The sequence below is a fragment of the Geotrypetes seraphini genome, chromosome 17, assembly GCF_902459505.1.
Source record: "Geotrypetes seraphini chromosome 17, aGeoSer1.1, whole genome shotgun sequence".
Taxonomy (NCBI): Eukaryota; Metazoa; Chordata; class Amphibia; order Gymnophiona; family Dermophiidae; genus Geotrypetes; species Geotrypetes seraphini.
Genome location: NC_047100.1, coordinates 35,039,120 through 35,064,756, shown reverse-complemented (window position 1 = coordinate 35,064,756; position 25,637 = coordinate 35,039,120). Strand labels below are relative to the sequence as shown.

Here is a 25,637-nt window from a genome sequence, read left to right as displayed (position 1 = left end):
AATCTACTTAACATAAGAACATAAGAACTGCCATCTCCGGATCAGACCTATGGTCCATCGAGTCCGGCGATCCGCACACGCGGAGGTCCAGTCAGGTATACACCTGATGTAGTTTTAGTCACCCATATCCCTCTATGCCTCTCGTAAGGAGATGTGCATCTAATTTGCCTTTGAATCCCAGCACAGTGGATTCCTTAATAACCTCCTTTGGGAGAGCATTCCAGGCGTCTACCACGCGCTGCGTAAAGCAGAACTTCCTGACATTTGTCCTGGACTTGTCCCCCCTTAGCTTCAAACCATGTCCTCTTGTCCGTGTCGCGTTGGACAATGTAAATAATTTATTTTCCTGCTCTATTTTATCGATGCCTTTCAGCATTTTGAACGTCTCGATCATGTCCCCTCGCAGCCTCCTCTTCTCAAGGGAGAACAGTCCCAGTTTCTTGAGTCGTTCCTCATATTCCAAATTCTCCATACCTCTTATAAACTTTGTTGCTCTTCTCTGCACCCTCTCCAGCAGTTTTATATCCTTCTTTAGGTTGGGAGACCAATGTTGGACCCAGTATTCCAAGTGTAGTCTGACCATCTATATAATAAAACCGTAGGCGGCGCATGCGCACTCTAATCCGCGTGCTTCCGTGATCCGTATGTCCGTGGCCGGCAAGAGTGCACATGCAAACTTACAACAGCTCGCACTCACGGTCTGGCTGGCTCTTTAAAGTTTTTTTCGGTGCCGGCTCACCTGCTCTGCCTTCCTCTTCCTGCCAGTCTCAGCCGGACTCACTCCTCCCCCCTTGGCAGCCCTGAACCTGTTCCTCCGTTCCCCGCCCGACGGGCCGGTGAGTGCTGCGCCAGGGGCAATGCAGGTGGAGACTATCGGCGGCGGAGCCGGAGGGAAGGGGGGTGGGAGGCACGCAAAGCTGCAAGTCGCCAACTCCACCCCCCCCCTCTCTCGAACCGCACAAGGACTGCCGTTGACGAAATTTGCCCCACCGTTCCTTCCCTTCCTCCATCAGGTACAGTTCAGCTACGCCTATGTTAAAAGCAGCTGCTTTGAAATTGGAGTCCTGCCGCCACCGTAACACGTTCCCTCTGCCGCGGTCCCATATGTCAGAGAAGGGGCGGGACCAAGGCAGAGGGGAACGTGCTACGGCAGTGGCAGGCCTCTGATTTTGATGCGGCTGCTTTTAACATTGGTGGAGCTGCACTGCACCTGATGGAGGGAGGGAAGGAAAGGTGGTTGTGCGCTGTTGAGCCCCTCTGCACGCGCCCAAACCAAAAAAGGAGCCAGGACTCTTCCCCACCCGGCGCCGGCAGACCCGAAACAACGGCCCTACCGAACAGACCCGCGAGCAGGGTTGCCATGGAAACCTAACCGGAATTACATGCAGTCGGCAAGGGTCAGTGAGAGGGGATCAGGAGCTAAAGAGAGATTGAAAAAAACAAACAAACAGTGCACAAGTAGAGAGAGACACACAGACAGTCACAGAAGGACAGGGGGCTAGAGCAGAGATGCTTGCAGGGAGAAAAAGCTAAGCAGTAATGTTACAGTTTGAGAGTGCAGACTGAGGAAGAAAGCAGAGACAGCGCTACACAGGGAAATGGAGGGAGGAAAGAGACAGAAAGAAAAATACAGACAGACATAAATTCTAGCACCCGTTAATGTAATGGGCTTAACGACTAGTTGCTCTATAAAGCGGCATTATGACTTTCTCCGATCTACTCGTGTTTCCTTTCTTTATCATGCCTAACATTCTGTTTGCTTTCTTTTATTCCCTATCCGTTAAATATCCTGTATAAGAACCCTCTAACTATACCCCTCAATCCCCTCCTCCTTCAGGAAATCATCCAATCCCATCCCGAAACCCATAACCGCACTCCGCCCCACCACCTCCTCCGGAAGCGCATTCCAGGTGTCCACCACCCTCTGAGCGAAGAAGAACCTCCCAGCACCTGTTCCGATCTGTCTCCCTTCAATTCCTGTGAATGCCCTCCTGTTTTTGTTGCCCCCACCAGTCTGAAGAACCTGTCCCTCTCCACTCTCTCTATACCCCTCACGATCCCACAAGTCTCCATCACGTCCCCTCCAAGTCCCCTCCCCTCCAGGGAAAAGAGCCCCAGCCCCTCCAGCCTCTCAGCATATGAAAGGTTTTCCATGCCTATTATCATCCTCGTTGCTCTTCTCTGGAGGATATGGCGATATTCGAGAGGGTTCAGAGGAGAGCGACACGTCTGACAAAAGGTATGAAAAACCCTTCATACGCTGAGAGATCGGAGAAACTAGGTCTCCCCTCCCTGGAGAAGAGGAGACCCAGAGGGGACATGACAGAGACCCACAAGATCCTGAAGGGCACTTCCGTCAAAGCAACCGTGATTACTTCCAGAAATTCAAGTGAGGCCCGTCTCAGCCCTGATCTGCCTGCCTGCCCTGAATCTCTCCTGCCGGCCCGACATCCCTGATCTCCTGCCTGCCCGACTCTCTCCTGCCCTTTCCGCACTGTGACCCCGTAGTTTTAACTCGCGGGTTTAAAGCAGGTTGAAACCACGGGCTTGCTGGGCTGTTAAAAAAAGTAAAAGTAAAAAAAAAAAGAAAAAGTTACGGCTCTTAGACACATGCGCAGACCATCTACAGATTGCTCTCTAACGAACCGTGCGGTGGGTGGGGACCGTGTCAATGATCGTCCCCATTTTCATGCAGGCCTTTTATGAATTCGTCGGCCTGAATGCAATTGGGTACGGATCGGACACGGAATCGGGGGTTAGTGAATCTAGCCCTAAATTTATTGAGCAGCAAAAACTGACAACTGGAATGCTGTGACCTAAAAGGTATCAGCGTATTCCACCCCATCTTTTTATGAGCTTGCACTTGGGTGCAAATAAAAAGTATATTTGTCCTGAAAGCTTTTTTGAAGTTTCATGCTTTGCATCGCGGGAGTGCGAGACTGGCACTGGGAACAAGCTAGAGCTTGTTTTTCGGTTCCATTATGTACTTGTGAAAAGCAGCTTTTGTTGAAGATCGGCTTCCAATATTGGACTGGCCTTTGCTGTTTGCCTATGTAGTTAAGTTAAATAAAAGCACTGTGTATTTTCAATTACTCAAATATTTGTAAAGGCCAATGACTGGACACTAATTCAGAGCAGTGAAATGCTGAAGAAGGCCGAGGATCTGGTGAGGAACCCAGTTGTTGCAGCGTTTGATCCCAGGAGCACCAACTAAACAGATCTTGTACTGGTTTTGTGAAGCTTTATGGTTAATCATTACTCTATCGTCTTTATTACATTTGATATATCCCTCAATCCACCAGTGTTTAATTGTAGCTAAGATTCTGCAAATGGCTCCACACTATGACTTGATATTTATTTTATATCACAGCCAACTGGAAAAAGATGTCAAAACGCAGCAGCGCGGGCGCACATATTGAATTTCAGCTGAAGCAGTTGGTGCACTTAAAATTAATATAATAAAGCAGTTGGAACTTTACAATGCAATGTAAGCCCTCCCCCTGATGAAGCCACTCTGGAGTGAAACGGAGAGGCCATAGGTCCATCGGGAGCAAGATAAGTGCGGTATTAAGCTTTAAAACAATTAATGGTTAAAGTCAAAATATGTTTAATGTAAGATAAACATCTGCACAAGCACACACACATATATAATTTGAGCAAAGAAAAAAAAGATAACCCATGATGATGATCAAGCCCCTTCAAAGTGTTTTTACTGACTAGTATGTCAAACACTTGACCGTTTGAGGTCTTTTTTCGGTTGGCTGTGATAGAAAATAAATATCAGTAGCAAAATAAAACAGATTGTATCATCATATCCACAGTAGTTTTTCCTTTTGGTTATTTTGGATGATATGTTTTCACTAGTTATTTTGAATTATCCACAGCGTGGCTGACATGCAAAAGGCAGCATTGTTTTTAGATGGCCACTGATTGTCGGCATTGTTTTCAGTGTCCGTCCCTGTCTGTCATTTAAAGCTTGTTCTCAAAGCAGGTTTAATGTGCCTTATTTGGCAACAGTCAAAATCCAATCCTGTCTCCAGCTTATGCTGTATGGGTTCTCAGTCTCGGCCAAAAGGCTAAGCAGGAACCACCCCTGGAGTTCATGCCCCAACCTGCATTTTGATCCTGGCTAAAAAGAAACCAAGAAGTCTTCAAGCTTGGAAAGCTAATCTGTTGTATTCAACTAATTTTGGTGAAACGTGGTGGTTCGTGTGGCCTAGGTGCAGTTCAGGTTGCCACACTGAATCCTTGAGAGAATTGGTTTCAGGACCAGTTGTGATATGTTTTAGACAATGGGGTCTTTTTACTAAGGCACGCTAAATGCTAATACGTCCATAGAATATAATGGGCTCGTTAGCATTTAGCATATGCTAAATTGGCTAGTTGCCTTAGTAAAAGAGGGGGAATATTATTTAAGATCTTACAGGACTACCTAGCCTTTTCCTCCTATTTTTTCCAGTGGAACTGAGTTACAAAAGCAAGTACTGCCAGCTGAATTCATAAACATTGAGGGGCATTTTCGAGAAGACGTCTAAGTTTGACTTTGGATGTTTCCGCAAGGATGGATCAAAAACTGGCTGGCGGACAGGAAACAGAGGGTTGGAGTAAAGGGCCATTACTCAGACTGGCAATGGGTCACGAGCGGAGTTCCACAGGGGTCAGTGCTGGGACCGCTCCTATTCAATATATTCATTAATGACCTGGAAGCAGGAACAAAATGTGAGGTTATTAAATTTGCAGATGACACCAAACTATATCGCAAGGTCAATAACATGGAGGACTGCGAAGATCTCCAAAAAGATCTGACAACACTAGAAAAATGGGCCAAAAAGTGGCAAATGAGTTTCAACATAGGGAAATGCAAGGTCATGCATATAGGGGAAAAAAAACTTGATGTTCACTTACAAAATGGGGGTATCAGCGCTAGGGGTGAGCGACCTTGAAAGAGACCTGGGAGTGATGGTAGACACAACATTGAAGGCGTCGGCGCAGTGTGCCACGGCCTCAAGGAAAGCAAACAGAATGTTGGGTATCATTAAGAAGGGTATCACAACCAGGACAAAGGAAGTCATCCTGCCACTGTATCGTGCTATGGTGCGCCCGCACCTGGAGTACTGTGTTCAGTTCTGGTCGCCATACCTCAAGAAGGACATGGAGGTACTTGAGAGGGTCCAGAGAAGAGCAACTAAGCTAATAAAGGGCATGGAGGACCTCTCATATACTGACAGACTGAAAAAGCTAGGGCTTTTCTCCCTGGAAAAGCGGAGACTTAGAGGAGACATGATAGAAACCTTCAAGATCATGAAGGGCATAGAAAAAATAGACAGGGACAGATTTTTTCAAATTAAGGGGATCAATAAGTACAAGGGGGCACTCAGAGAAATTGAAAGGGGAGAGGTTTAGAACAAACGCCAGGAAGTTCTTTTTCACACAGAGGGTGGTGGATACATGGAACGTGCTACCAGAGGATGTGATAAACAGGAGCACGCTACAGGGGTTCAAAGAAGCTTTGGATAGGTACTTGGAAGACAAAGGGATTGAGGGGTACAGATAAGAGTAAAGGTAGATTATAGGGATGGGATTAGAGGTAAGTTACAAAATTAATCAGGGACCACTGTTCAGGCACTAGGCCACCGCGGGAGCGGACCGTTGAGCAAGATGGACCTCTGGTCTGACTCAGCGGGGGCAACTTCTTATGTTCTTATCTCCATAAGTTAGGTTGGGAAAATCACCATTTTTTGAAAGTGCAACACATCTACATTTTTTTAAAAATGAAAATGACTCATCTAGATGTGCTGGTCATTAGGACATCTATCTTTTTTGGCCATTTTCAAAAATCAAAATGTCCAAAAGGAGCCCATTTTGGTCACTCTTCTTTGAACGTTTTCTAATTCTGCTATATCCTTTTTCAGATTCAGATCCCAGAACTGAGCAATACTCAAGGTGAGGTCGCAGCATGGAGTAATACAGAGGCATTATAATTTTCTTGGTCTTGTTTAGCATCTCTTCTCCTAATAATTCCTAGCATCCTGTTTGCTTTTATTACCGCAGCCACACAGTGGACAGAAGATTTCATCGTAGTGTCTACAATGACACCCAGATCTTTTTATTGGGTGATTACTGTTAAGGTGGACCCTAGCATAAGGGAACTAGGGCAAATCAAAAATGAAAGACAATTGTTAAATTATACAATAATCAGACCAGAACTAGCGAAATGCAATATATGTACTCATACATTGCCTGTTGGACAGTTTGTCTACACAAGGTGCAGCACTCGGCCTTTAGTCATGTGGCAGCCATAAGATCAGAAACATGGACGCTCCATTGCAAGACTGCACCATCTAAAAACAATGTGCAGTAGTGTGCTTTCTTTCGGCAGAAGGAGTGAAACCTGTGGAAATTTACCATCGGATATTGACTTAGTATGGACATAGTACCGTGACTCAATGAAAGGTTTAAGAGTGGGTAGAAAGGTTTAAAGCGGGAAGGACAGGTGAAACCAATGAAGGTCGTTCTGGTTGCCTATCAATATCGCACACACAAGAGCATATTGACAGGGCAGATGCCTTGATTAGAGAAGACTGACGGATAATGGTGTATCAATTGGCTGCAAATTTAGATATGAGCTATTGATCTGCATTTTCCATAATGCATGATGACTTGGGATACAGGAAAGTCTGTGCACGATGGGTTCCCAAATTGCTTACTGATCTGCACAAGCAACAGCAGGTGGAGGTTTTGACCCAGTTCCTGAGACGATATGAAGAACATCCAAGTAATTTGGAAAGAATTGTCACCAGTGACAAGTCATGGATGCATCACTGCAACCCGGAGAGCAAAAGACAAAGCTCAAATATGTTAAATAGCACCACCATTTGAGAAAAATGGCCATGTAACCCTACCCTGTTTTCTGTCCTCAGCATTGTCATCCTTGAAAACCGTTTCTGGATTCAGTAGATCTCTTACATCTTCATCCGTAAAGACCGAAGCAAAGAATTCATTCTCTCCACTATGGCCATATCCTCCCTGAGTGCCCCCTTTGACCCTTGATGAGCCAACGGTCCCACAGATTTCCTCGGTCTTTCTGCTTTTGATATACCTGTAAAAGTTGTTACTATGAGCTTTTGCCTCTTTGCCAAGTTTCTCTTCATATTCTTTTTTAGAAGAAGGGGATCACGAACAGATCGGAGAAGGTTATCATATCACTGTACCGGGCCATGGTACGCCCTCACCTGGACTACTGCATCCAGCACTGGTCGTTGTACATGAAGAAGGACACGGTACTACTCGAAAGGGTCCAGGGAAGAGCGACTAAAATGGTTAAGGGCCTGGGGGAGTTGCCGTATAGTGAGAGATTAGAGAAACTGAGCCTCTTCTCCCTTGAAAAGAGGAGACTGAGAGGGGACATGATCGAAACATTCAAGATACTGAAGGGAATAGACTTAGTAGATAAAGACAGGTTGTTCACCCTCTCCAAGGTAGGGAGAACGAGAGGGCACTCTCTAAGGTTAAAAGGGGATAGATTCCGTACAAACGTAAGGAAGTTCTTCTTCACCCAGAGAGTGGTAGAAAACTGGAATGCTCTTCCGGAGGCTGTTATAAGGGAAAACATCCTTCAGGGATTCAAGACAAAGTTAGACAAGTTCCTGCTGAACCAGAACATGCGCAGGTAAGGCTAGTCTCAGTTAGGGCACTGGTCTTTGACCTAAGGGCCACCATGTGAGTGGACTGCTGGGTACGATGGGCCACTGGTCTGACCCAGTAGCAGCAATTCTTATGTTCTTATGAATGCTTTGCATTTAACTTGCCAGCACCTATGTTGCTTCTTATATTCTTCATTTGGATCCTTTTTTCATTCTTTAAAGATTATCTTTTGGCTCTGATAGCCTCTTTCACTTCACCTTTTAACCATGCCGGCTCTTATTTGCTCCTCTTTCCACCTTTATTAATATGCAGAATACATCTGGTCTGGGCTTTCACAGTGATATTTTTAAATAACATCCATGCCTGATTTAAAGTCCTATTATTTTAGCTTCTTTTTAACCAATTTCCTCATTTTATCATAGTCACTCTTTCAAAAATTAAATGCCGCTACAGTATATTTCTTTAGCAACGTCATTCCAAATTTGATCATGTTATGATCACTGTTTCCCAATGGACCCAACACCTCCACTAAGGATTAAATCTAAAATAGCTCCCCCTATTGTTGGTTTATGAACTAGTTGCTCCAAGAAGCAGCCATCTATTACATCTAGGAATTTTACCTCCCTAGCACTCCCTGATGTAGCATTTATACAGTCAATAATGGGATAATTGAAATCATATACTCTCAAAATACTATATGTAGGACCCCTCTCAAAAGCCCATCCCAGTAGCTCCTCACATCTAAGCACAAGCCTGAACAGAACTTATAAGGCAAAACCAAAAAACAAGAGCAAGAAAACAGTAAAGTAGAGAAACAAACTCATTTTCATGGGTAATGAAAGTTCTACTTTACCCAAATCTAAAGTTCTCATATGTCCATCCAAATTCCAAATCTTCAGTTGTCTCACTCACACTAATGCAGAGCTAATGCTATAGTGCTTAGCTACACCTTGGGTTTTGGCCAGGTACTAGTGACCTGGATTGGCCACCATGAGAATGGGCTAATGGGCTTGATGGACCATTGGTCTGACCCAGGAAGGCTATTCTTATGCTCTTGTGTGTGCCAAGTATAGGACAATCAAGCTGTTGTAACTTCACTGATGAGGTTGGCTCTGAGGCACTGTGGAATGAGGCTTTATTAGATTAATTTACGTTAGTGATTTCTATTCCGCCTTTACCTTGCGGTTCAAGGCGGATTATATAAGAATTGTTATGCTAATAAGAAGTACATATTGTTAAGATATTAAGAAGTACTTAAGGAATGGTTAGAACATTTTCTCATTTGTTAAGGAGTAGTTGGCAATTGCCGGAGGTGTTCGGAACATGTTTGGTTGTGTTATATTGGTTTTATGAAATTTTTGAAGAGTAGGGTTTTTGTTTCTTTTTTGAAGGTTTTGTAGTTTGTGGTCGAAGTCAGCAGATTGATGAGTTGTCGGTCCAGTTTCGCTGCTCTGGTGGCCAGTAGGTTATCGTACATTTTTATTCGTTTGACATTTTTGGTTGGTGGGTGTGTGAATATTGTGTGGGTTCTTCTTTGTCTGGTTGAGGTGGATTGAGTAAGTCAATTGTTCCAGTAGGAAAGGCTGCCTCTGTTTATAGCTTTGAATAGTAGGCAGTGGAATTTGAAGTGTACTGTGGCTTATATTGGGAGCCAGTGTGAGTCGTGGTATGCTTCTGTGATGTGGTTGTATTTTTTCAATGAATAGATAAGTCTTAGGGCTGCTCTGGAATGTTGTTCTCATTGGGGTTCCAGAATCTTGCTATTCTTTGAGATTCTGCCTGGAATCTTGATACTCTTTGGAGTTCTAGAATCTTTTGTTACTCTTTGGGATTCTTGAATGTTGCTACTCCTTGGATGTTGGCCAGGTACTAGTGACCTGGATTGGCCACCTTGAGAATGGGCTACTGGGCTTGTTGGACCATTGGTCTGACCCAGTAAGGCTATTCTTATGTTCTTATGTATATCGGGAGGACATCTGCTTTCATAGAATCGGCTCCAAATCCAATATTCACACAGTCTTCAACACAATTAACAGTTCATATTACATTGTAGCAAGTTAAAAATGAAGAAGACATTTAGCCACACTCCACATTCCTCAACGAATGCCAGACCATTATCTTCACAATCTTGACACCGGAGCGTAGCAGCATCTATCCACCTGACAGGGAATCCTGGTTTCGCTACAAGCTGTGTCAGGCGCTGGCGTGTTTATACTGTTGCCCTAGTTGATCTTAGGAGCTGAGGTAAGGGTATTGGGCGGCTGAATTTTGCATTGACTTTAGTGGATATAATTTAGTGGGAAATGTGTGAAAAGGATGCAGAAAAGGTTTGAGTAGGGTGTTCAGAAAGGAGAGTATATATTCTGGTGATATAAGGAAAACAAAGATTTAGGTATTTTGGCTGCCTGCAAGAAGTCACCTGCTATGAATTAGCAATGTGACTGAACACATGTATTTCCCTAAGGTTTTGCCAAATTTAGGGGATTAGCATTAACTGATGTGGTCATTGTGCTATATAAAGGATTAACAGTGGCAGCTTTGAGCCTGCAGGGCCACTCGGTAGGGTTGAGTGGGTCTCCAGCCAGCTTTTGACTCAAAGGAAGCTATGAGAGGTGTGACATTTATTAAATATTAAAACCCTGTAATCACCAGCTTTCATATGAAATCAAGCATCAAACCTTATTTTGTCTGAGCTATCAGTTTGCATTGTATTACTTCAGAGCCTACCACATGGGGAGAGTGTGGCGCAGTGGTAAAAGCTACAGCCTCAGCACCCTGAGGTTGTGGGTTCAAACCCACTCTGCTCCTTGTGACCATGGGCAAGTCACTTAATCCCCCCATTGCCCCAGGTACATTAGATAGATTGTGGGACAGACATGGAAAAGTGCTTGAGTACCTGAATAAATTCATGTAAACCGTTCTGAGCTCCCTTGGGAGAACAGTAAAGAAAACTGAATAAATATTCAAACATCAGTCTAATGAGACAGTTAAAGTTAACCAGCTAACTTATCCCATTAACGTTGCAGCCCAATTTAGCCTGTTAGCTTGAACTGGACAGTACTGATGGAATTTGATAAACTGCTTTTCTGTGGTGACAATCAAAGTGGTTTTAGCTAATTGAGTATTGATGATGTGATGAGAAGCAGTAGCAGTTTAGATCCAGTTTTATGGGTAATATTTAGGTCATTATTTTATCATGTTATATTTGTTAATATATCTATACTGTGTATTGAAATATGTATGTTAATTTGTGATCCACCTAGAGCGATATATACCTAGTGTGGAATATAAATTTTGTAAATAAATATGACATACAGATACTTATTTTGTACTTGGGATAATGCAGGGTTAAATAACTTGCCCAGAGTCATAATGAAATGCAGTAAGAATTGAACCTGGTTTTAGTTAACCACATACATTTTTCCTTTCAAGTATTTTGACCATTGACCTTTTTTTTAATATAATTTGACAGTGTTTTTGGTTTTTTAACTAGTCACAAAAAGACAAGTCAGTTAAGATGAGAGATGCTGAGCATGAGGGACCATTGATCTAGTAAGTCATCTTATGGTCTTAGGTCACACTCACAAGCAATGTCAAAGAGTTTCATCCATGCCCTAAGACTTCTACATTATAACCCTGGGTCACATGTCCTTGAAATGGCCATCCTTGAACATTCCTCTCGTGCTGTATATTAACCATCCTTTCCAATGTTTTAGAGAGAAAAAAGTTTTCACACAGCTCTCTTTCGTAGAAAAATCACTTGCCCTTCATTCCAAACAATCAGGTTTCAGGGCCCATTTCAGCCCTAAAACTGCTGTTACTGACTGCATTGCTTGGTGAAATTTACTCTCACTTGGTTAAACAGACCATTGTTCTTGCAATTTCCCTTGAGTTTTCTGCAGTCTTTGACTTGGTTGAACACTCTTCTATCTGACACTGTTCTTGCTTGGTTCTCTTCTTTTCTCTCCAACCACTCTTACACAGTTGCCACTACCACTGCTAGGACTTCTCCTGTTTTCTACCTGTAGGGTTCCTCAGGGTTCTGTTTTGTCCCTGCTCCTTTTTATTCTGTTTCAGGCCACTTGTGACTGATCCAATCTACCAGCATCCTTTTCCGTACTGAGATTCTCTTTTTCCTACAAATCCCTTGAACCCATCTATTGGGCTTTTTCAAGACTGCTTGGCTTTCTGAACACAGAGTGGTGCTAAATAAATAAAAAAAACTTAGCTGGTTGGTTTACGGGTAGCCTCTCTGGTCCAGCTATTCCTAGAACCAGTTTTGGGACACCTATGTTTTAGGTCTCTAGGAGTCGGTCATTCTTGACTTGCACATTACATTTTGAATGTTTGTAAAACAGGTTTTACCAAACAAAAAATCCAACGACACTGCAGTGAAATATCGAGTCGAAAAGCAAAGGCAAAACCTGCAGTGATGATGTACAAGATGCCAAGTCTTTAATAAACAATTAATATAAATATAATCATAAAACAGTTTGTACCCAAAAGGATTGATGAACCCGGACCTGACATGGTCCGTGTTTCGAAGAAACACTCCTTTCTCAGGGGTCCTATATTATATTATATACAAGAAAACCTGATAGATAACAACTAGAATCAACGGTAACAAGCCAAGCAAAATGTGAAAGCTCCTACGCAGTGCAAGACAAAAGCGAAACTAAAAGGTTTTTACATTCTCTGGTAACCTATACTCACTTTGGAGATACTTTGAACACAAAATATTTGTTTTTGATCCTTTCTTTTATAATTATTAGGCTGGACTACAGTACTTTGGTTCTAACCTTAAGAAATTGCAGTCTTTACAGAATGTCATCAGTAGACTCTTCTGTTTTGACCAAAGACGTCAACATGTATCCCCTCTATTTCAAAAACACCATTGACATCCCATTGATTAATGGACAGTCTTCAAATTATCGACAGTGATATTCAAGGCTCATAGGATAGGTCTCCCTCAATATATATCATCCCTCACTATTCCTTACTTGCCAGTCTCATCTCCGTTCTATAAACCATTTGGTTCTTCCTAGACCGATATCTGCTGTTAGAATTGATTAGACATCGTGTCGTCTTCTTTGCTGCTCCATTTTTTTTTTTTTTTGGGGGGGGGGAAACTCCCTTCCTTTATATAGTCATGCTGAGCCTTCACGTGACATTCAAAATTAGCAATAGAGGTTTAGTTTTGTGCTCAAGCTTTTGACCCTGAATAGGACGTCATTACTGACTGCAATGACCACTATTCTGCCGTTTCCCTGCTCCCCTCTCCTTATTACTATCTTTCCTGTAGTGTCCCTCTATGCCTCCCATTAGCTACAGATTTTAGTGTTGTTTGATATGATTGAAGTGCCATATCTTGTCAAAAGGTATAGTAGTACAAATGTAAGGAAGTTCTTCTTCACCCAGAGAGTGATGGAAAACTGGAACGCTCTTCCGGAGTCTGTCTTAGGGGAAACACCCTCCAGGGATTCAAGACAAAGTTAGACAAGTTCCTGCTGAAACAGAACGTACGCAGGTAAGGCAGGACTCAAGACACTGGTCTTTGACCTAAGGGCTGCCGCGGGAGCGGACTACTGGGCACGATGGACCACTGGTCTGACCCAGCAGTGGCAATTGTTCTGATTTTAAATATTGTAAACCATGAAGATCTGAAATGCAACTTCTTGAACGTGGGTCCCACTACTATATACCATCAGCTGGTCACATGAGGATATCACAGGGACAGATGAAACTGGAAATCAGGAGGGGTAGGCTGAGGCAAAACAGCTCTTACCATGGCGTAGGAACCTTTCAGTTTTGGGGTCAGACAAGCAAAAACTTCTTTAGTACAATTTTAACATCATTATTGATATGTATGCCTCTCAAGCTGCTTAAGGTTGCATCATCAGGCAACAAACATACCCTTCTCCCAACTTGTGTGATAGTATGCCAGAGGATGTGGTAAGAGCGGTTGATGTAGCTAGTTTAAAAAAAAGATTTGGACAAATTCCTAGAGGAAAAGTCCATAGTCCACTGTTGAGACAGACATAGGGGAAGCCATTGCTACTCTTTGGGTTTTTGCCAGGTACTTGTGACTTGGATTGGCCTCTGTGGAGATGGGATACTGGGCTATATGGACCGTTGGTCTGACTTAATAAGACTATTCTTATGTTTTTTTGTCATCAAACTTCTTAGCTTCTTTTTGTCTAAGATAGGAGTACATATTCTGATTTATGAGCAGATGATGATCTCGTTTTAACTTTTTGACTAAGATCAATCCCCTACCCTGTACAGGTTGCCAATATCCTGCCACCCCTACCCAGTGGGGGGAGATGAAAAATAAAAACTATTGCCAAAGGGGATGGGACTTGAGATACCGCTTTTCTGTGTGGCTTACACAAAGCAGGAGGCGTAACCACCTGCTACACAAAAGCCAATGATTTGGCTGTTACAGCGGGCCATGCATATTTATTTAAATGTTCTGGTTTTAGAAACCTTCCTCCCAAGATGGTTCATGCTGCAATGAACAGAGGTTTCTTATCTACTTGGCCACCTTGAGGATACTACTGACAGGTGTGTTCTGGATTCTGTACTTGGAGTCTGCCTTCTCACATACAGAGGGGACTCATATTTTTATCTGTGTCTCCCTTAGGATGTGCTGGATACATGCTGTCACAGCCTTCTCTGGGGAAAGTGCCCTGGGCTTCAAAGGAAATGGAATGGTTTCCACTATGTCTTTGATAAAATTGGCAAATGACAGGTCTTCCAGTTGAGGCTTTTTTCCTTTCCAGCTGAGAAGGGAGATCAGAAGAGAACCCAGATCCATTAACATAGCCCCAGGAGAGTGCAAACTTTGACTGGGAATAAGGTAGCAGGTGGTTTTGAGTCTGCCCAGACTACTACTATGAATTATTTCTGTAACAGTCTGGATTGTTGGGGCCCAATCTTCGATGCCACTTTGTAACAACATATGACAGTATGAAAAGCATTCCTCCGACTAGCAACATCTGTGCAGTTGGAACAGAAAAGTAGAGAATGACATGGGGACAAATTTGTCCATTTCCCCGTCCCTGCAAGTTTTGTCCCTGCCCATGCCCCTGCCCCATTCCTATGCCTTAACCGTACAAGCCTCGAACATTTATGATTTTGAGGCTTGTGCAGATGAGGACAGAGCTTGCAGGAATGGGGCAGGGGCAGGAAAAGGAACTCGCTGGGATGGGATGGAAAAATGATTTCCCACGGGGACGGGGAAAAATCTGTCCCCGTGTCATTCTCTGCTGAAAGCATTTGCTCCAGGCTCCCTTGTATCAATGCGATGCCATTTCAGAAGGTGCTTTAGGGAGGGCAATAGTAATTTAAACTAGGAAACCCAAGCCTTGATTACTTAAGTCTTCACACTCTGTTAGCTGTTTCCAAAAACTGTCTTAAATTCTGTAACTTAGAAACTCAACCAGTTTCAATAGCAGATAAGCTGATTTGACTCCTGAATGAAGAATCAAGTGAAAAGTGAATTTGAAGTAAAAGCCTAAATGTGCCAAATACAAAATTGCCAAGAGAACTTCTGAACTGCTTTAGCCCAAGGTACAGACAAGGGAACACTATGATGATAATAATTTTTTTTTAATGATTTTAAATTATTAGTCAGAAAACAAGGTGAATTTGATTAAAATCAAATCCGTCATGCTTTCCACCACTGCAAAGATATCAATTCTTTGTGCGGGAGAAGTTCTGAAATGTATAAGTATTACAAGGGGCCACTGAAAAGTTCTCAGCCCAACCAAGAGAGAACGAGATCTCCGAGAGAACAAGAGCCAGAAGGCCTTGAGCATGTGCAGATGCTCAAGGTCCAGCCCAGGCAAGAGGCGGGAGCTCGCATTCACCCTTACAACGAGCAGAAGGGGTAAGGACCGTGCTTGGGAGGAAGGGCGGATGGATGCTGCTTTCAGCACGGGGGTGCTTTGCGGTTCTCGCGGGGGGGGGGGGTTGCGATGCCGGTTCGGGGGGGTGCGATGCCGGTTAGAGCGGAGGGGGAGGTGCTCGTACACCAGAACATGCTCGGTTTGCAAGCCAAAAGTTTGCTGAGTGTTTTGCTTGTCTTGCAAACCGAGGTTCCACTGTATCATGAAAAGTGTGGAATAACTTGTAAGTTTCATGGCTCCACATCATTCTCTTCTTCTTGGTTGGGCTGAGAACTTTTCAGCAGCCCCTCGTAATGCTTGCTGCTATTCATTCAGTCATAAACACACAAGCACTTACTCTGACCTGGGAAGAAAGAATCTATAACAAAATGTTCTCTATTTGATCTTATTAAAAGATCACAAATTCCCTTCCCCTTTCGGTGTCACTTATCATAGCAGTTGGGAAAGGCCACTAGATAAGGAAACGGTATTTTATAACTTCCTGTTATTGCTTCAATAGCAGCATAACTTGATCAGAAAAACCTCAACGGACCATTTAATTACATATATTTTTATTTTTTATTCAGGGTGGATAAAAGTCAATGATTTTTTAAAAATTTAAATTGGATTAAAAAATACAATTTTTTTGAGGAAAATCTATTTAAAGATAGTTTTCTACTTAAGATACATTGTAGTCCCAAAATTACTCATCATTAAATGAGTTTTTAATTATGTAGCATGAGGCTGTGGGGGAAATTCTGTATAGGATGCTGGTTTCTGCAGCTGGCTAAGACTCGCACACTGGCGTCCTATACAGAATCGCTTTTGCCCTGAGGGACAGATGCCCAACACTGCCTAAGCGGCCCAATTTTCTAACCAGTACCCATGTCACAAGCGCCGGGTTAGAGAATCTTGCCTGATCCCTTGCTATCAGCTGATTGCGGCAAGGGAAACCCCTGCTGCGATGAGCTGAGCGGCTTTGGTAGGGAACCCCTGAACCTCCCCCCCCCCATGAACTTGGCTTGTTGGAGGGATGCCCACTCCCTCCCGTCAAAATCCCCACCCGCAAACTTGGCCTACAGGAGGGATGACCACTCCCTTCGGTTACCACTCACCTGAACCCAAACCCCCCCAACTCAAGCCCTGCGCCCCTAACTCTACCCCCAACCCCCCACCTTTCAGTTGAATGTACAGCCGGAGGGACGCTCATACCCTCCAGCTGGCCCACCACTCCAAAATGTTGGGCCTTCTCCTTCCTGGTGCATTCTGTGATGAACTCAACCACTATATTAGGCAAACAAGTCCTCATGTGAAAACCAAATCCAACCAACACAGAAGAGGACTAAAACAGAAGTCAATCCTTGCTGGTTATAATACCGCTCTCAGAAATCTGTGCTGTCCTCACACTACAGTGTTCGGAACCATTTTCACAGGTAAAAGATATCTTTCATTGAGTCGGTATTTTTTATGCAAAAACCATAATCACGCAATAAATGAACGCCATATAATGAACAACTAAGAATCGCAAGCCAGCTCTTTATAAGATAAGTGCAAAAAGTTTTTTGATATCTATTTTTAAAAGTCATTTATTTATTGCACTCAGCACTTTATATGAGCTTGCGTGATTATGGTTTTTGCATAAAAAATACCGACTCAATGAAAGATATCTTTTACCTGTGAAAATGGTTCCGAACACTGTAGTGTGAGGACAGCACAGATTTCTGAGAGCGGTATTATAACCAGCAAGGATTGACTTCTGTTTTAGTCCTCTTCTGTGTTGGTTGCATTCTGTGATGAACCAGGAAAATGTGGCGCAGTGGTTAAAGCTACAGCCTAAGCACCCTGATGTTGTGGGTTCAAACCCATGCTGCTCCTTGTGACCCTGGGCAAGTCACTTAAGTCCCTATTGCCCCAAGTATGAGTACATTAGACTGATTGTGAGCCCACTGGGACAGACGGGGAAAAATGCTTGAGTACCTGAATAAATTCATGTAAACTGTTCTGAGCTCCCTTGGGAGAACAGTAAAGAAAATTGAATAATAATAATAAAAAATACCGATTGGCTCAGATGCCTAAGGCCCCTCCCATCTTCATTTATGATGCATAGGAGTGGTTCTTAAATAGAAGCCCAGCAGAGGGGAAAGAAGACGATGCCGGAGAGACTTCTAGAGTCTCCGTCCCATTTGCGGCAAGAAAGAGTGAGAGCAACTATAAGCATTTTATACCACATTTAAATAATCTGAGTACAGGTCTTATCTATATTGGGGGAGGGAAAAACATCTTATACTGAAACTTAGCAAGTCAAATGAATAATTACTGGTTTGTTGCCTTACAAATGAGTGTGATTGGATGGACCACGTTAGGTCTTTATCTACCATTATTTACTATACTACTATCTTAGACAATTGGTAACTGAATTCAGTGATTAAAAAAAAAGCAGAAGCTGATTTTGGTTTTAAATGAGCTATTGTTAAATTACATCATTTGTGCCTTGTCTGTCTTTGATGTGGCAGCAAGAGTCCTCTGCTGATCAGACTCCTGCCTTCTGCAACATCCTTCTATCATTGCCCAGCTCCTCAAGCATCTTACTGTTACTGTAACAGATTCATCCATTGTTGCTGGCATTAAGGAACAGTTCCAACATTTACTAGACACTCCGTTTCCTGTTCATGCACCACACAGTTTAGGTTCTCTTCCACACCCATGTCTGAAAGTCAATCCAATTACCTTCCCAGATAATGTAAAAACATAGGTAACTGAATCCTTGTACCAAAACCAGATTGAAATGGAAGGCTCAATTTGTGATTTATATTGTCCTTTGTTTATACTGTAATAAAAAGATTTAAATATAAATCAGAACTGTTCGAGGCTTGTGCAAATTAGGACAGAGTTCACAGGGACGTGACAGGGCCAAACTTTGACCACCAACTCATTCTCTAGTGCTAAGCTTATTATATATCTGCACAAGAAGCTTAAGTGTGAGGAGGGAGGGGCAAGCAGTAAAAACAAAAGTGAAAACTTTTGAGCAAAATGCTCCACAAATCTTGAATTCTTTGTGTATATAGCCTGAAGCTTTTCTTATTATTCTCTCCTAGGAGGAAAAAAAAGAGATAATGGGTGGCCCAAATGAAAACATCATGAGAAGATAACAAAAGGAACATGTTTGAACAGGCAGGATCTTTAGGTTGGTAAATGTTTTGATTTCATCATATTTCTTAAAGACTATTGAGGAATTGTCATATTTGAGCAAAAATGTATTTGTTGTTATTACTGCATGTTACTGTCATTTTGATACAATTGTTAGAAATGAATAAAGAATTGAAACAAGCAAATATACCATTTTTGTGTAGTACTGAGTGGCTATGAATACAAGAGAAAATCATGATTTAAATCAAAGGGTCCTTTTACTACGGTGTGCTAGTGTGTCTTAGCGTATGCTAAATGCTAACGCGTCCATTGGACGCATTGCCACAAGTTAGCACTAGCACATCTTAGTAAAAGGATCCTCAAGTCTTTCTGACTAGTGATTTAAATCAAATCCACCTTATTTTATTGAATATAAAAATAAATATATTGTGTATCATTTGAATCCAATACAATGTAGTCTTGTGTTATATGACAATTATTACCCCTTCCTTTAAGCCATGAGTCCTCATGATACATGAGAGATCTTAACTCTTATAAATCCCCACTATTCTCTTCCTTTCTTTTATCCTCATCTTGTATCTCCCCTACCAACTCTCTCCCCTCCCCAATCCCTAATAAATGCCTCTAACAACATAAAGAGTATGAAAAGCTTTCCTCCAGTGCTAAAATGATTCAATAAATCATCTAAAGAAGGTAGCTAGCAATATACAGACAAGGTTCTATCTAATCCATAACCTAACAAAAATAAGCTGGGGCCCATCTACATTACTGCTAAAGTTGAAGTAGTCTATGGCCATAATAATAGGATTACAGCGGTAGAAAGTTTGATAAGTACTGACTTAGCTGCTTTTAGGATATAGCTTACTTGGGTAATGAGTATTTTCCCCTTTGAACTGGTTCATTGCCATCTTAATTAGATACTGTCAGATAAATCGAAGTGGGGACACTAAACTCAATAATTCCAAAAAATTGAGTGATTAAAGGGAGTATGTCATATCTGATAGAAAATCACTCTTGTAAGGAGTAAAGTCAATGCCTGAAAGATATATCAACTAGTGATGAAACTAATGCTCAGAGACACAAAGGCAGTAAACAGGGGAAAACCCACCCAATCATCGCATGTTCAAAATACTTGAGTTGATATCAGGAATGAGGTGTGTTCTCAAAATGATGTGTACCACACAGTCTACTAGATTTGCATGAAATTAGAATTTCAAAATAGCAAACTTATCTTAGCTTTCAGGTTCCGACGTGGCACGTTTCGATCCTGCGTCAGGGAACTGATAGTTCAATGTAAAATATTTATAGCTTAGGCGGTGTAGTCTCAAAAATGTTGTTAGACATCTCAAAATGTAACCGACAGGTTTACTTCCTTCTCTTGTTTCAACTTTACTCCTTACAAGAGTGATCTTAATTAGATAAGCATATCATATGCCATACTTAATTTATACACCCATCCCCAATGCTTGAGTAGAGCCCTAGGAGAACAGGTAATATTTGGAATGAGGAATAAGGCTTTCTTCATGAAACTTGTAAACAACAATGAACTGAGGCAGAGTATGGATTATGCAACTTAAGTACGTGAGTGAATGGGATGAGCTATTTGGGCCCTGGCCCAAATAATATTTTATCCTACATAGCATCAGAAATGATATCCTACTGCCTCTGTTAAAGTATACCTTTCCTACCCCAACCAGGAAAATAAAAATAAATTCCCTTTGCTATTTTAAATGCCCATGTAATTTTTTCGAAGATGTTTTCATAAATATATCATCATGCATATGAACACATTCATCACCCATCAGTTTGCTACTAAAACCTTTAGCAATGTATTTTGTTAATGGTGGATTTACTTGTCTTGGTATAATCATAGTCTAAACCAGGGGTTCCCAAATCAGTCCTGGAGAACCTTGATTTTCAAGGTTCAATTTTATTTTACAAGGCCATTGGGACACAACCCTTCTCATCTATTGCACTGGAATAACCAATTTAAGGGGCCCAGAGTTCCAGTGAGTAGGGGCGATGACAGAGAAACTAACATTATGGGAATGAATTTGTAAATGTGTCAGGATATTAAGCCTGTTGTGAAAAGTTTGTTCCTTGAACTCACTAGGCAACTCTGTTAACCAGACTTAGAAAAAGTACGTTAAACACCTTACTCAGATCTTACCTTTTATCAGAACCGTTGGGGGAGTGGAATTAACAACGGCACAACTAAAAACATCATTTGCAGTTTCAACTGTGTTTATTACATAAAATGTGCAACCTATCGATGTGGATCTATTGATTGTATCTAAAAATGAAATTCTTAATGTAAACTACCATGCTTCCCCGAAAATAAGACCCACCCTGAAAATAAGCCCTAGCATGATTTTCAAGGTAGACCCACCCCAAAAGTAAGCCCTAGTCCTGGGATTCACCTGCAGCAACTCTTCAACCCGCCACACCCCCCCCCACCATGCAGCTGCCCCCTGCTGACCCTCCATCCTTCCCTCCCATCCGAACCCTGCCGACTGCAAGTAATACTTTCATACCTTCATCCAAAGCAGCGTCGGGCTGGCCGCAATCACAGGCTACTTTGGCCTTGTCCGCTGGAGAACTCACTCTGCAGCATTACATATGATGTCAGATGATGATGTGGCAGAGTGAATTCTCCGGCGGACAAGGCCGAAGTATTTATTTTTATTTATTCAATTTTCTATACCGTTCTCTCAGGGGAGCTCAGAACAGTTTTCATGACTTTATTCAGGTACTCAAGCATTTTTCCCAATCTGTCCTGGCAGGCTCACAATCTATTTAATGTACCTGGGGCAAGGAGGGGATTAAGTGACTTGCCCAGGGTCACAAGGAGCAGCGTGGAAGATAGCGAATGTCATCCCAATCTTCAAAAAAGGATTGGGAGGAGAACCGAGCAACTATAGACCTGTGAGTCTTACGTCGGTTCCTGGGAAGATGGTTGAAGCACTAATCAAGGATAGCATAGTGCAACACCTGGAAAATCACAACCTGATGAGAGCAAGTCAACACGGCTTCAGGAAGGGGAAGTCATGTTTGACGAATTTATTTCAATTTTTTGAGAAGGTGAACAAACAAATCGATAGCGGAGACCCGGTGGATATAATTTACTTGAACTTCCAGAAAGCGTTCGACAAGGTCCCGCATGCAAGGCTTATGAGGAAACTACTAAGCCATGGAATAGAAGGGGACGTACTCAGATGGATAGGCAAATGGCTAGAGAACAGATTGCAGAGGGTAAGCATAAATGGGAATTTCTCGGACTGGGAGGTGACAAGCGGCGTGCCCCAGAGCTCGGTTCTTGGGCCCCTCTTATTCAATATCTTCATAAATGACCTGGAAGAGGAAACAACAAGTAATATAATCAAATTTGCAGATGACACAAAACTATGTCGGGCAGTTGGGTCACAAAAGGACAGCGAGGATCTCCAGAAGGATCTGAACCATCTGGAGAAATGGGCGGAAAAGTGGCAGATGAAGTTTAACATAGAAAAATGCAAGGCGATGCACCTGGGTAGGAAAAACAAGGAACATGAATATAAAATGTTAGGTGTAACATTGGGCAAAAGCGAACAAGAAAGGGACCTGGGGGTAATGATAGACAGGAACCTGAAGCCGTCGGCTCAATGCGCAACGGTGGCAAAGAAAGCAAACAGGATGTTGGGAATGATAAAGAAGGGGATCACGAGTAGATCAGAGGGCGTCATAATGCCGTTTTACAGAGCAATGGTCAAACCACACTTGGAATACTGTATCCAACACTGATCTCCATACCTAAAGAAGGATATAACCCTGCTGGAGAGGATGCAGAGGCGAACCACAAAACTAGTAAAAGGTATGGAAAATTTGAGCTACAAAGAACGCCTCGGAAAACTGGGACTGTTCACCCTCGAAAAGAGGAGACTGCAAGGGGATATGATAGAGACTTTTAAAATACTGAAAGGATTCAACAAAATAGAGCAAGAAACATCATTATTCACATTGTCAAATGTGACACGGACAAGAGGTCAAGGACTGAAACTGAGGGGCAGCAGGCCCAGGACAAATGTCAGGAAGTTCTGTTTCGCACAGCAAGTGGTGGACGCTTGGAATGCTCTCCCGGAGGAGGTTGTGATGGAGACTACCATTCTGGGATTCAAGCGCAAGTTGGATGCACACCTTCTTGCAAATCACATTGAGGGATACGGGTAATCAAGGTCTCCATCAGGGAGCACCTAGCTTGGCCTCCGCGTGTGCAGGTCGCCGGACTAGATGGACCTAAGGTCTGATCCGGTGAAGGCGTTTCTTATGTTCTTAACCTCAGTTTGCTGAGGCTGTAGCTTTAACCACTCTGCCACACTCTCCCTTAAGTAGCCTTTGAGTGCGGCCGGCTCAACGCTGCTTTGGCTGTATGTACGTAGGGTTTGCTCGCAGTGGGCAGGGTTCAGATAGGAGGGAAGGATGGAGGGTCAGCGGGGGCTTGGCGGGGGGTGCTCAAGGGTTCTGCGGCACAAGAGATGGGAGGGAAGGATAGAATCTGTGGAAGGGTTTTGCTGTATGAAGAATGGGAGGGAGGGAAGGATGGAAGTTGGGCAAGGGTTCTGCTGCACGAGAGATGGTAGGGAGGGAAGGATGGAAGCTGGGCAAGGGTTTTGCTGCATGAAGAATGGGAAGGATGGAAGCTGGGCACGGGTTCTGCTGCACGAGAGATGGTAGGGAGGAAAGGATGGAAGCTGGGCACGGGTTCTGCTGCACGAGAGATGGTAGGGAGGGAAGGATGGAAGCTGGGCACGGGTTCTGCTGCAGGAGAGATGGTAGGGAGGGAAGGATGGAAGCTGGGCACGGGTTCTGCTGCACGAGAGATGGTAGGGAGGGAAGGATGGAAGCTGGGCACGGGTTCTGCTGCACGAGAGATGGTAGGGAGGGAAGGATGGAAGCTGGGCACGGGTTCTGCTGCAGGAGAGATGGTAGGGAGGGAAGGATGGAAGCTGGGCATGGGTTCTGCTGGAGAGATGGTAGGGAGGGAAGGATGGAAGCTGGGCATGGGTTCTGCTGCAGGAGAGATGGTAGGGAGGGAAGGATGGAATCTAGGCAAGGGTTCTGCTGCAGGAGAGATGGTAGGGAGGGAAGGATGGAATCTAGGCAAGGGTTTTGTTGCAGGAGAGATGGTAGAGAGGGAAGGATGGAATCTAGGCAAGGGTTCTGCTGCAGGAGAGATGGTAGGGAGGGAAGGATGGAAGCTAGGCAAGGGTTCTGCTGCAGGAGAGATGGTAGGGAGGGAAGGATGGAAGCTAGGCAAGGGTTCTGCTGCAGGAGAGATGGTAGGGAGGGAAGGATGGAATCTAGGCAAGGGTTCTGCTGCAGGAGAGATGGTAGGGAGGGAAGGATGGAAGCTGGGCACGGGTTCTGCTGCAGGAGAGATGGTAGGGAGGGAAGGATGGAAGCTGGGCACGGGTTCTGCTGCACGAGAGATGGTAGGGAGGGAAGGATGGAAGCTGGGCACGGGTTCTGCTGCAGGAGAGATGGTAGGGAGGGAAGGATGGAAGCTGGACATGGGTTCTGCTGCAGGAGAGATGGTAGGGAGGGAAGGATGGAAGCTGGGCATGGGTTCTGCTGGAGGAGAGATGGTAGGGAGGGAAGGATGGAATCTAGGCAAGGGTTCTGCTGCAGGAGAGATGGTAGGGAGGGAAGGATGGAATCTAGGCAAGGGGTTTGTTGCAGGAGAGATGGTAGAGAGGGAAGGATGGAATCTAGGCAAGGGTTCTGCTGCAGGAGAGATGGTAGGGAGGGAAGGATGGAATCTAGGCAAGGGTTCTGCTGCAGGAGAGATGGTAGGGAGGGAAGGATGGAATCTAGGCAAGGGTTCTGCTGCAGGAGAGATGGTAGGGAGGGAAGGATGGAATCTAGGCAAGGGTTCTGCTGCAGGAGAGATGGTAGGGAGGGAAGGATGGAATCTAGGCAAGGGTTCTGCTGCAGGAGAGATGGTAGGGAGGGAAGGATGGAATCTAGGCAAGGGTTCTGCTGCAGGAGAGATGGTAGGGAGGGAAGGATGGAATCTAGGCAAGGGTTTTGTTGCAGGAGAGATGGTAGAGAGGGAAGGATGGAATCTAGGCAAGGGTTCTGCTGCAGGAGAGATGGTAGGGAGGGAAGGATGGAATCTAGGCAAGGGTTCTGCTGCAGGAGAGATGGTAGGGAGGGAAGGATGGAATCTAGGCAAGGGTTTTGCTGCAGGAGAGATGGTAGGGAGGGAAGGATGGAATCTAGGCAAGGGTTCTGCTGCAGGAGAGATGGTAGGGAGGGAAGGATGGAATCTAGGCAAGGGTTTTGTTGCAGGAGAGATGGTAGAGAGGGAAGGATGGAATCTAGGCAAGGGTTCTGCTGCAGGAGAGATGGTAGGGAGGGAAGGATGGAATCTAGGCAAGGGTTCTGCTGCAGGAGAGATGGTAGGGAGGGAAGGATGGAAGCTAGGCAAGGGTTCTGCTGCAGGAGAGATGGTAGGGAGGGAAGGATGGAATCTAGGCAAGGGTTCTGCTGCAGGAGAGATGGTAGGGAGGGAAGGATGGAAGCTGGGCACGGGTTCTGCTGCACGAGAGATGGTAGGGAGGGAAGGATGGAAGCTGGGCACGGGTTCTGCTGCACGAGAGATGGTAGGGAGGGAAGGATGGAAGCTGGGCACGGGTTCTGATGAAGGAGAGATGGTAGGGAGGGAAGGATGGAATCTAGGCAAGGGTTCTGCTGCAGGAGAGATGGTAGGGAGGGAAGGATGGAAGCTGGGCACGGGTTCTGCTGCAGGAGAGATGGTAGGGAGGGAAGGATGGAAGCTAGGCAAGGGTTCTGCTGCAGGAGAGATGGTAGGGAGGGAAGGATGGAATCTAGGCAAGGGTTCTGCTGCAGGAGAGATGGTAGGGAGGGAAGGATGGAAGCTGGGCACGGGTTCTGCTGCACGAGAGATGGTAGGGAGAG

At 44.1% G+C, this 25,637-nt stretch overlaps 1 protein-coding gene across 1 annotated transcript in view; it reads left to right on the top strand.

Annotated features, from left to right (window-relative positions):
* Nucleotides 1–25,637, top strand: part of IPPK (inositol-pentakisphosphate 2-kinase) — a 235,871-nt gene that overhangs the window by 91,896 nt on the left and 118,338 nt on the right. The window contains exon 3 of the mRNA XM_033926759.1: nt 18,629–18,717. The gene's annotated coding sequence lies outside the window, so the exon portion shown is untranslated. The remainder of the gene's footprint in view (nt 1–18,628; nt 18,718–25,637) is intronic.